The sequence below is a fragment of the Myxine glutinosa genome, chromosome 1 (assembly GCF_964187855.1).
Source record: "Myxine glutinosa chromosome 1, kmMyxGlut1.1, whole genome shotgun sequence".
Taxonomy (NCBI): domain Eukaryota; kingdom Metazoa; phylum Chordata; class Myxini; order Myxiniformes; family Myxinidae; genus Myxine; species Myxine glutinosa.
Genome location: NC_136261.1, coordinates 144,269,103 through 144,278,885, shown reverse-complemented (window position 1 = coordinate 144,278,885; position 9,783 = coordinate 144,269,103). Strand labels below are relative to the sequence as shown.

General features: G+C 43.5%; 1 protein-coding gene across 1 annotated transcript in view; it reads left to right on the top strand.

The window, feature by feature from the left end:
- The first annotated feature begins 4,190 nt into the window (after positions 1-4,190).
- The window catches only part of TMTC2 (transmembrane O-mannosyltransferase targeting cadherins 2), a 253,470-nt gene continuing 247,877 nt past the window's right edge, over positions 4,191-9,783 (top strand). Inside the window, exon 1 of the mRNA XM_078777820.1 lies at positions 4,191-4,311. The gene's annotated coding sequence lies outside the window, so the exon portion shown is untranslated. The remainder of the gene's footprint in view (positions 4,312-9,783) is intronic.

Genomic DNA, 9,783 nt, shown 5'->3' with positions numbered 1-9,783 from the left:
TGGTTGGCATGTCCGATGACTGCTCTCGTAGATGCCTGCTTGCTGCGAGAAGACTGACTTTCCAAAATGCCAGAGACACCGCCATTTCCATGGAACGTGCTGAACGCAATGCTACAAGCATCGATGCCACTCGCTCGTCTGGTACCAGCCCTGCTGTGAATCGGTTGGATCATGATCAGCGTTGGAACAAGTCTCCTCGTCAGAAGCCAGTGCAGTCTCAAACCCACAACAAATGTTTTTGGTGCAATGGAAAGCACCCTCCGGAGACGTGTCGGTTCAAAGATGCGACTTGCCATTTCTGTTCGAAAACTGGCCAAATTGCTCCAGCTTGCATCACCCACGAATCGGGAAAAGAGAAAGCTGCTGACAAGAAGATTCATCAGTTTATCGGTTCGGAGGAACCTGAGCTTGACCAGGTGAGCTCTGTTTCCTACAACTCAGAATCGTATGACCTGTTTCATATTGATTCTCGCCATAAGCGGGACGCTTTTCTTGCCACTGTTGTCGTCAACAATCGACCATTGCAAATGGAGGTCGACACTGGTGCGGCTGTCTCGCTCATCAGCCATGCTGTTTTCACAAACCTGTGGAGTGACGCTGACCGACCCCACCTGAAACCTACAACCTATGGACTCTCCACCTATACAGGTGAGAAGATCACTCCCTGCGGTACATGTGACATCACGGTGGGCTACAATAACCATGAGTTTCACCTACCCCTGATCGTCATTCCTGGAAATGGCCCTTCCTTACTCGGTAGGAACTGGTTGAGCATAATTCAACTGAAGTGAAAAAGCATTCATCAACTCCGGGCAGCCAACGTTTCTGCTACCGCAGCATACACACTCAAAAATGTGCTGGATATGTACCCGGATGTCTTCAACGATGAGCTTGGAACCTTGAAAGGACATACGGCTAAACTCAGTGTTGACCGGGATGCCAATCCTATATTTTGCAGAGCTTGCCCAGTCCCTTTCGCCCTGCGGGAGTGGATTGACAAGGAACTGGATCATCTTGAAAATCTGGGGATCATCGAGCAAATTCAGTACGCCAAATGGGTGGTGCCCATCATTCCGGTCATAAAATCGGACCAGTCCATCCGCATATGTGGAGATTACAAAATGAGCGTGATCAAGTGTTCTTCATTGGATAAATATCCAATCCCGAGGATCGAAGACCTCTATGCTCGTCTCAAGGGAGGCAAGACTTTTACTAAACTCGATCTCAAATCTGCGTATCTACAGCTCTGCTTGGATGAGAATTCGAAACAGTATCTTACCATCAACACGCATCGTGGGTTGTACAGGTACCACCGACTCAGTTTTGGAGTGAAATCTGCACCTGGCATTTATCAACGTGTTATGGACAGTTTGTTTGCCGCCGAACGCAACGTCGTTTGTTACCAGGATGATATTCTGGTTACTGGTCGTACGGATGCTGAACATCTACAAAACCTGGACCTAGTTCTGAAGCAGATTTCGGACTCCGGCCTACGGTTGCGTCGAGACAAGTGCAAGTTTATGGTGCCATCGGTCATGTACCTGGGTCAAAAGATTGATGCCGAGGGTCTACACCCGACAGATGAGAAAGTTTGAGTTACCAAGGATGCTCCTGCTTCACGAGACGTAACAGAATTGAAGTCATACCTCGGTTTGGTTCAGTTCTATGGTCGTTACATCCCGAATGTGACTGACGTTATGGGTCCCCTTTTTCGTCTTTTGAGGAAAGGAGTCTCCTGGAGCTGGTGGTCCACTGAACAATCAGCATTCCAGACCTCCAAGGATCTGCTCAAATCGTCCAATGTGCTTGTTCATTTTGATCCAGAGAAGGATCTTGTGTTGACATACGATGCCTGTTGGTGTGGAGTGGGGAGTGTATTATCACATGTGATGCCTGATGGTATGGAAATACCTGCTGCATTTGCTTCCAGAACGTTGTCCCTGGCAGAGAAGGACTATTCCCAACTTGACAATGAAGGATTGGGAATCGTTTTCGGCATCAGCAAATTTCGCCAGTACCTTCTTGGACATCATTTCATGATTCGCACTGATCACAAGCCGCTGATCAGTCTGTTTGGTCCTACTAAGGCAACGTCTGACACACTACCGCTCAGGATCATCTGATGGTCCCTTTTTCTCGCTGCTTCTGACTACACCATATATTATAATTTATAAGCCTGGTTTGTCTATCACAAATGCAGACGCCATGAGTCGGTTACCTCTTCCACAATCCGTTGATGATTCGCCTACACCAGGATCCATTATCGCACTGATGGTGTTGTCGACGCCGGCCAGGTCTGCACCCATACTCGACGAGACCCCGTTCTGTCCAGAACTGTCCAGGCTGTGCAGCTTGAATGGCATTTGCTACCCGAGGGTGACCCAGCTTTTGCGGCTTTTAAAGCACGTAAAAACGAACTCAGCATGGAAAATGGTTGCCTACTCTGGGGATGTCGTGTCGTGATCCCGGAAAATCTGTGTTTCAGGATCATGGATGAAATCCATGACGGTCACCCTGGGATTGTGAAGATGAAGTCACTCGCTAGAAACTATGTGTGGTGGCCAAATCTTGATGCTGATATCGAACTGATATCGATCTCGATGTTCGACATTGTTACCCCAGCCAGAGCACCCAGAACACACCTGCAAAAGCGCCACTGCATCCCTGGGAATGGCCCAGCGAACCGTGGCATCACCTACATCTCGATTATGCCGGGCCTATTAACGGCAGCATGATTCTAATCATAACCGACGAGCACACAAATGGATCGATGCTTATGTGACGCGTGGTACTACGTCAGCCATTGTCATAGAAAAACTCAGACGCTGTTTCACCACTCATGGTCTGCCTAGGATGATCGTGAGTGATAACGGTACGTGTTTTTCCAGTTCCGAGTTCGCCGAGTTCACACGTCGGAACGGCATCAAACATAAGTTTGTCAGCCCACATCACCAGGCTTCAAATGGCTTGGCCGAACGATCCATGGGAATCATCAAATCTGGATTGCAGAAACTTCAGGAGGGAAACCTGGAAACAAAGCTGTCTCGTCTCCTGCTCAAATACCACATCACGCCACAATCAACAACCGGAGCAGCTCCGTCTGAGTTATTGATGAAACGACACCTGAGATCGACACTTGACAATCTCAAACCGGGCATATCATCAAATATTTATCAGAGCCAGCTTAATCAAAAGTTGGTGCACGATAAGTCGTCCAACAGTCGCTGTATCAACTTTGGAGATCCAGTGTTTGCCCGACATTTTGGTGCAGGTGCGACGTGGCTACCGGGGGACATCATCGAGAAGCCAGGTCCATTGTCCTGCGTGATTCGCCTGCAGGACGGCCGCAAAATTCGTCGACATCAGGACCACATAACCTACTGTCACTGTCAGTCGATCGAGCCTACAGTATCGTCACAGTCAGAACAACAGTGCTTATGAGGCCAGCACAAAGGCCTGCCTTTTTTACGATGAAAAAAGGTAAAAAAACCAAACATTTGAACAGCCTTGGATGTGCACCTTGACCCCATGGCCAAGGCACAACGTCTATCAAGGCTGTCCCATTAACATTACACATGCACCTCAACCTCAAGGCTGAAGCACATGGTCATTCAAACACATGCATCCTGACCCCAAAGGGCCACAACGCATGGTCAAACCATTGGACCACTCCTCTCAATAGGAGTGAGTCCCCATGATCCACTGACAAGGCTTTACTCCTGTCAGGTAGCCAACAACAGTTCGACCCGCCACTGCTGGAGATCGTAGTGGCCGCTCCAGCCGGCTCGGATGCCCCAAAAACCCCTGCGAACGCTACACCCTTTGTGGAGACCAAAGGAATCACCTCGGACTCTGTATCCACTGGTACACCTCAATGCTCAATGCTCAATGCTCAAGAGAAAAGCACCCGTCCGATTGAATCTTTGAAGATGTTTTTTCACGTTGACACATGTTCTATTTTCACGTTGACACAGACGGATAGAATTATCCCCATGTCCACTTGCTTTTGTTTGCACACATATTTTCACATGTTTTTGGAAATGTTGCTTTTGAAAATCAGCACGTATTGCTCTTGGTAATTTTGGACTTAAAGGGGAGGATGTCATGTATGATGGTGCAAATATTCCCCGTTTTATCCCGACACCGTGACCGCGGGTTTATTTCCGTTTCCGGAAGTTACGGCTCAGCTCGGATGGCGCTGGGTGAATCGGGCCTGGATCTGCAGAGTCAATAAATGTGCAACAATCGATCGTAGTCTGTCGAGATATCTGACAGTATCCGTTTGTTTAGGGGCTGCGCCACCACTACAAAGTTTGTACACTACATACTACATATATTCTGGAATGGTTTGCCCGTACTGATTATTTTCAGGGGAAGTAACACTATGAAAACTCTGTCTGGTTTAACACTCTTAATATTTTTAACATTACAACATATTATGAAGACATGATTCGTGTTTTACATTTATAAAAATACATTTTGCTAATACACTTTGTTAAGGATGTATTGAATTTTTGCATTTTTCAGCGATTAAAGTTCTTGTTTGCTGTCTTCGGGTCCGCTCGCCGATGATCCTCTGCCACCTGGATCATGTATTGGAGCTGATCCTCGTGCTTGGTACCTGGATCATGTGTTGGAGCTGATCCTCGTGCTTGGTACCTGGAAGATGTATTGCAGCTGATCCTCGTGCTTGGTACCTGGACCATATATTGGAGCTGATCATCGGGCTTGGTACCTGGATCAATGTATTGTAGCTGATCCTCGTGCTTGGTACCTGGATCATGTATTGGAGCTGATCCTCGTGCTTGGTACTTGGATCATGTATTGGAGCTGATCCTCGTGCTTGGTACCTGGATCATGTATTGGAGCTGATCCTCGTGCTTGGTACTTGGATCATGTATTGGAGCTGATCCTCGTGCTTGGTACCTGGATCATGTGTTGGAGCTGATCCTCGTGCTTGGTACCTGGAAGATGTATTGCAGCTGATCCTCGTGCTTGGTACCTGGACCATATATTGGAGCTGATCATCGGGCTTGGTACCTGGATCAATGTATTGTAGCTGATCCTCGTGCTTGGTACCTGGATCATGTATTGGAGCTGATCCTCGTGCTTGGTACTTGGATCATGTATTGGAGCTGATCATCGTGCTTGGTACCTGGATCAATGTATTGGAGCTGATCCTCGTGCTTGGTACCTGGATCATGTATTGGAGCTGATCCTCGTGCTTGGTACTTGGATCATGTATTGGAGCTGATCCTCGTGCTTGGTACCTGGAAGATGTATTGGAGCTGATCCTCGTGCTTGGTACCTGGATCATGTATTGGAGCTGATCCTCGTGCTTGGTACCTGGATCAATGTATTGGAGCTGATCATCGTGCTTGGTACCTGGATCAATGTATTGGAGCTGATCCTCGTGCTTGGTACTTGGATCATGTATTGGAGCTGATCCTCGTGCTTGGTACCTGGAAGATGTATTGGAGCTGATCCTCGTGCTTGGTACCTGGATCATGTATTGGAGCTGATCCTCGTGCTTGGTACCTGGATCATATATTGGAGCTAATCCTCGTGCTTGGTAGGTCCCTTTGCCATGAACTCATGGATTAGGGCCACTCCTCTTTCAGCAATGTCGTTAGTCACGAGGAGCTTACCGACCCGTTTCTTCCCCAGATTGTACCCGTCTGATGTTATCCAGGCCGCAGGGGACATTGACAAGAACGCAGTATCGATTTCAAGATGGTGTTAGATCTTCTTGGTTGTGGAGGTGAAGAAGTCCGGAAGGTCTTTTGCAACAAGACTCTTGCGACGGCCAGCACACAATAGTCAGGTTCACGATGTCAATAAATTATATTTCGTTCAAAATCATGGTAGATTAGCAAACCTATACATTTTTGGAAAGGTTATAGCATAAGGAAACTAAAAATCAATGTTTACATTTGGAGAGATACCTGTATGGCGGCCATTTTGGATTTTCAAAATGGCCACTGTAAAATACATATTTTGTTCTATTTCTGCCTCTAATTACCCTAAAAACTTTTTAAAATATACCAAACCTATATTTTCAGGGACAAGGAATCCAATGAAAGTATCAAATTAGTGCTATGGGGAATGGTAAGACACGAATCAAAGGTTTTGAATTGCAAAATACTGTCTTTATATTCGTGATAAGTTGCATAATCAAATACATGTTATCATTTTGTACAGGCAGTTAATAACATCAAAATGTGTCACAATAATTCATATCACCAAACATACACAGGCAGTCAGCAAAATCATATATACACATGCAGTCAGTATAACTTCACATCTGCACAGGCAGTCAATGACAAAATATACACAGGGAGTCAATGGCATCAAACATACACGATTACAGAATATGCCATTTAGAGTTCGTCATCACTGTCCTGTGTGTCGTATCCGACAATATAGTCCGCATCGTTTTCACAGTCCGTTCCACACAAGCAAAGGTCGGTCAAATTGATTGGCAAATCGAATTGGTCGAATGGTCGATCGAATCGAATTCGATGAATCGAATCTAATCTAATCGATCGAATTGGTCGAATGGTCGAATGGTCGATCGAAGCGATTGGTCGAATGGTCGAATGGTCGAATTGGTCGAATCGAATTGGTCGATTGGTCGAATTGGTCGAATTGGTCGAATCGAATTGGTCGGAATTGGCAAATGTAAACATTGATTTTCAGATTTTCCATGTAATAACGTTTCCAAAAATGTATAGGTTTGCTAATCTACCATGATTTTGAACGAAAAAACATAGTGAACCTGACTACAAGGGCTGGGCTCGAGGGATCCTTCCACAGAGTTCATGTTAGAGACCATCTTGAGTTTTTCAGCATCTGTAACATTGTCGCAGAAGAGAGCGAGACCGACTGTAACTTCAGACAAGTAGCATAGATGCCGTCTCATCGCCTTCGTGCCGCTTCCTTGCGGTATAAATAGGGTTATGAATTCACTGTGCTCGAACCCTTGACATTGATATATTGAAATGATTTTTATACTGCCAGATTTTCTCATTAAGTGGATCAAAATTGCAAGCGAACGAACGTGTGTGACAACTTCATGCTTTTTGACGCACCCTAATATATATATATATATATATATATATATATATATATGCCAACACCAATGCCTGGTGTTGGCTTAGCGGTTAGGGTGCCGGTTTGGAATCCTAGGATCCTGGGTTTGAATCCCGGTCGATCGCTGAATTAACGCCAGGGGGGTTGACTCAGCCTGTCATCCTTCCGAGGTCGGAAAATTGAGTACCAGCTTGCTGGGATGAATGATCCCGGTGTGTACCCCGGTTTAGAATAGGTACACCGTATCCCTGCGCATCGTTAGAGGCGACTAAGGGTTGGCGTCAGGAAGGGCATCCGGCCATAAAAACATTGCCTCAAACAGGGAACCATGATTGTCATGGGGCCCGCAAGGCTAACCCCTGCTCTAGCACGGAAAATGGCCTTAAAAACTATAATTCATTCATTCATATATATATATATATATATATATATATATATATATATATATATATATATAATCGTTAGATTAAATAAGACGCGGACGTAGCTTCAGGACGTCGATCTTTAATTGTCGACAAGCTTTCGACCAACAAAGGTCTTCTTCTGAGTCAGCCCCAAGTTCAAACTTTTGTTTCCGTGGTTGTGAAGTGTTGTTAATAACGTTGTGCTGGTTTTGAATCACGTGGTGGTGAGGTATTTTGAATTATGTGGTGGTGAGGTATTTATAATTACGTGGTGGTGAGGTGTTTTGAATTACTTGGTGGTGAGGTGTTTTTAAATGACGTGGTGGTGAGGTGTTTTTAATTTCGTGGTGGTGAGGTGTTTTTATTGCGTGTTTTATGGCTGTGAGGTGTTTTTAATTTCGTGGTGGTGAGGTGTTTTTATTTCGTGTTTTATGGCTTGAGGTGTTTTTATTATGTGTTTTATGGCTGTGAGGTGTTTTTAATTTCGTGGTGGTGAGGTGTTTTTATTACGTGTTTCATGGCTGTGAGGTGTTTTTATTTTGTGTTTTATGGCTGTGAGGTGTTTTTAATTTCGTGGTGGTGAGGTGTTTTATGGCTGTGAGGTGTTTTTAATTTCGTGGTGGTGAGGTGTTTTTATTACGTGTTTTATGGTGGTGAGGTGTTTTTAATTTCGTGGTGGTGAGGTGTTTTTATTACGTGTTTTATGGTGGTGAGGTGTTTTTAATTTCGTGGTGGTGAGGTGTTTTATGGCTGTGAGGTGTTTTTAATTTCGTGGTGGTGAGGTGTTTTTATTACGTGTTTTATGGTGGTGAGGTGTTTTTAATTTCGTGGTGGTGAGGTGTTTTTATTACGTGTTTTATGGCTGTGAGATGATTTTATTTCGTGTTTTATGGCTGTGAGGTGTTTTTATTATGTGTTTTATGGCTGTGAGGTGTTTTTATTATGTGTTTTATGGCTGTGAGGTGTTTTTATTATGTGTTTTATGGCTGTGAGGTGTTTTTATTATGTGTTTTATGGCTGTGAGGTGTTTTTATTATGTGTTTTATGGCTGTGAGGTGTTTTTATTACGTGTTTTATGGCTGTGAGGTGTTTTTATTATGTGTTTTATGGCTGTGAGGTGTTTTTATTATGTGTTTTATGGCTGTGAGGTGTTTTTATTATGTGTTTTATGGCTGTGGTGTTTTTATTTTGTGTTTTATGGCTGTGAGGTGTTTTTATTATGTGTTTTATGGCTGTGCGGTGTTTTTATTATGTGTTTTATGGCTGTGAGGTGTTTTTATTATGTGTTTTATGGCTGTGAGGTGTTTTTATTATGTGTTTTATGGCTGTGAGGTGTTTTTATTATGTGTTTTATGGCTGTGAGGTGTTTTTATTACGTGTTTTTGGCTGTGAGGTGTTTTTATTACGTGTTTTATGGCTGTGAGGTGTTTTTAATTTCGTGGTAGTGAGGTGTTTTTATTACGTGTTTTATGGCTGTGAGGTGTTTTTATTTCATGGTTTATGGCTGTGAGGTGTTTTTATTATGCGTTTTATGGCTGTGAGGTGTTTTTATTATGTGTTTTATGGCTGTGAGGTGTTTTTATTATGTGTTTTATGGCTGTGAGGTGTTTTTATTACATGTTTTATGGCTGTGAGGTGTTTTTATTATGTGTTTTATGGCTGTGAGGTGTTTTTATTATGTGTTTTATGGCTGTGAGGTGTTTTTATTATGTGTTTTATGGCTGTGAGGTGTTTTTATTATGTGTTTTATGGCTGTGAGGTGTTTTTATTATGTGTTTTATGGCTGTGAGGTGTTTTTATTATGTGTTTTATGGCTGTGAGGTGTTTTTATTATGTGTTTTATGGCTGTGAGGTGTTTTTATTATGTGTTTTATGGCTGTGAGGTGTTTTTATTATGTGTTTTATGGCTGTGAGGTGTTTTTATTATGTGTTTTATGGCTGTGAGGTGTTTTTATTACGTGTTTTATGGCTGTGAGGTGTTTTTATTACGTGTTTTATGGCTGTGAGGTGTTTTTATTACGTGTTTTATGGCTGTGAGGTGTTTTCAATTTCGTGGTGGTGAGGTGTTTTTATTGCGTGTTTTATGGCTGTGAGGTGTTTTTATTACGTGTTTTATGGCTGTGAGGTGTTTTTAATTTCATGGTAGTGAGGTGTTTTTATTACGTGTTTTATGGCTGTGAGGTGTTTTTATTATGTGTTTTATGGCTGTGAGGTGTTTTTATTATGTGTTTTATGGCTGTGAGGTGTTTTTATTATGTGTTTTATGGCTGTGAGGTGTTTTTATTAC